This window comes from Lissotriton vulgaris, unplaced genomic scaffold, assembly GCF_964263255.1.
Source record: "Lissotriton vulgaris unplaced genomic scaffold, aLisVul1.2 SCAFFOLD_2242, whole genome shotgun sequence".
Classification (NCBI taxonomy): Eukaryota; Metazoa; Chordata; class Amphibia; order Caudata; family Salamandridae; genus Lissotriton; species Lissotriton vulgaris.
The window spans coordinates 258,721-261,415 of NW_028241913.1; positions in this window are offsets into that span (position 1 = coordinate 258,721).

Genomic DNA, 2,695 nt, shown 5'->3' on the forward strand with positions numbered 1-2,695 from the left:
GAAAGGGGTAAGTGGTGGGAAGAGAAGAGGGCTGACAGGAGAAGGAAGAGAGCAGCATTGGAGCGCAGCCAGGGGAGAGAGTTGAGGATTGTGGTGGCAGAGAAAGAACGGAGATCTGAAGGAGAAGGAAGAGAGCAGGATTGGAGGATTGTGGTGGCACGAGAAGGAGAGCAGGATTGGAGCGCACTCAAGGGAGAGAGCTGGAGGATTGTGGTGGGAGAGGGGCAAGGAGGAAGAGAGCAGGATTGGAGGATTGTGGTGGCAGAGAGGACGGAGAGGCACAAGGAGGAGGAAGAGAGCAGGATTGGAGGATTGTGGTGGCAGAGAGGACGGAGAGGCACAAGGAGGAGGAAGAGAGCAGGATTGGAGGATTGTGGTGGAATAGAAAGGACAGAGGCACGAGGAGGAGTCTATAGGATTGAAACTAGAGCATCCATCCACCCGCTTGCCGCTGTGAACAGACTACCACGGACTCAAGGTGCAGTCAACACATTTATTTACATATATACAGCCAGGCACAGAGTGCAGTGCGGCTCAGTCCCCTTTCGAAGTCACTAGTGTGGGTGGATGGCCACGATGGAGGCCCTCACCTTCCGGGCGGGCAGCCCCATGCCTGCTGGTAGAGCTCCCTAGTGGAGCCTCAGCTGCCGCGGCCCTCCAGCAGCGTGCTGACAGCCTGTGGCATCTCCTGGGTCTGCAGCAGCAGTCATACCCGGTTTGGCTTCCCGGTGGTCACCCCTCCAGGGAGATGGTGGCCTGATGGGCCCCCCAGATGGCCTGCAGCGGGGCCTGGTCGGCCCGCAGGGCCTGCGCGTCCTGGGGGTCCAGGAGGCTGCTCAGGTAGACCCCGACCCTTTACTCTTGGCTGTAAAGTGGCAGCCCTCGGCGGGAGGGCGGCGCTACAGAAGAATGAATAAGGGTGGCTCATTGTGGCTATTTATTGGTCCGCACTCTAGGAGCCTGCGGATTCATGAGTGGCTGGCCAGACAGGCAGGATGGAGGCCCCCACCTCCCGGGGGGGCAGCCCCCAGGCCGCCTCGTAGAGATTGTCCACCTGCTCCCAGGCGCTGTAGTTTGGCAGGTGCGTGGCGATGGCCTCCGGTGGTCGTCCGCCCTCTGGCCCAGTAGCTATGAAAAACCACCTGGTGGCAGGCGCGGCCTCGCGGCCCGGTGATGGTGCCTCAGGGCACGCTGACCCTCTCGCCGGCCAGAATGTCACGCATGGGAGCCTGCCCGGCCTCTAGGGCCCGCATATCCTGCGGGTTGCAGTGCATGGTAACAGACCCCCATCCTGCCGGTGCTCTAGGCGAAGGCCAGGTCAACTCTTCGTGACTGGTGTTGTTGCGCAGTGTTGGTGGTGGCTGTGGTCAACCTGGCCTGGTAGGGAAGGCGGAGGTGTAGGTAGCAGTGGGCCGCAAGCTCATTGTGGAGGGCGTAGCTGACACCGCCCTGGGTGGCCTGCAGGGCCTGGATCTGCTGCTCACGCAGCACGGCCTGCTGGAGGTCGGCCAGCACCAGCTGGAAATGGGCCTGGTCCAGCACCTCCAGCAGGCGGCGCACCAGGGCCTGCAGCATGGCTGGGGGCAGCAGGCTGCAGTCACAGGCCTCGACCAGCAGCGGGGCCACCTGGAAGACCCGGCGGGGGGCAGCAGGGTCCGAGAGCAGGCAGCAGGGTCCGAGAGCAGGCAGCAGGGTCCGATGTGTTTGGTTGGAAAGACAATTTTTTGTTTTACGCTTTGTGCTAAAAATGTGTTTAAAGGTTATGTATGTCCCTGAGAAGGCAAACTGGTGGAACGCAAGATTCGAATATATGCTAGGATGCACCCAACTATCATTATCCATATCGGAGTGGCATGTCAGATGTCAAAAGCCTGTTATAGTAAGTCAAAGTCAAATAATTTATATAGCGCGCTACATACCCATAGGGTCTCAAGGTGCTTGAAGAAGGGAGGGGAATTATTTGTCGAATATCCAAGTTTTAAGTTGCTTTCTGAATGCTAGGTGGTTCTGAGTGAGGCGAAGGTGAGTGGGAAGTGAGTTCCAGGTTTTAGCTGCTAGGTAGGAGAAGGATCTTCCTCCCATGGTGGTTTTGCTGATGCGAGGTACAGTAGCAAAGGCTTGGTTGGAGGATCGTAGCTGGCGGAAGGGGGTGTAAAAGGAAAGTCGTGTGTTGAGGCATTCGGGTCCAAGTTCGTAAAGTGCTTTGTGTGCGTGGGTTAGGAGGCGGAATGTAATCCTCTTATTGACGGGGAGCCAGTGGAGGTTTTTCAGGTGACCGGAAATGTGGTCTTTACGCGGGATGTCTAGTATGAGTCTGGCTGAAGCGTTCTGGATGCGTTGGAGTTTTTTCTGGAGTTTTGCGGTGGTACCGGCGTATAGGGTGTTTCCGTAGTCCAGGCGGCTCAGTATGTAACTAGTTGGGACCCTCAGAAGTGAACGTAAGTCCTCTATTAGCCAGCGGTTTGTGGCAGACCTCTTCAGTACATTGCTTATTTGCTGTGAACTGCTACAGGAGTGGGGATGGACATGGCCCATAGCAGTTTTGTTTCACGTGAGCGCGCCAAGTAGTATAAGGTAATTACTGTGCAGTCCGAGTGAACTACATTTCACTGCCGCTCTTGTGCGATGGTCGAGCTGCTCCGAATATTGCGGTGTCTGCGGTGGGGGCACTCTGTCCCAGTGAGAGCCTTTTGGT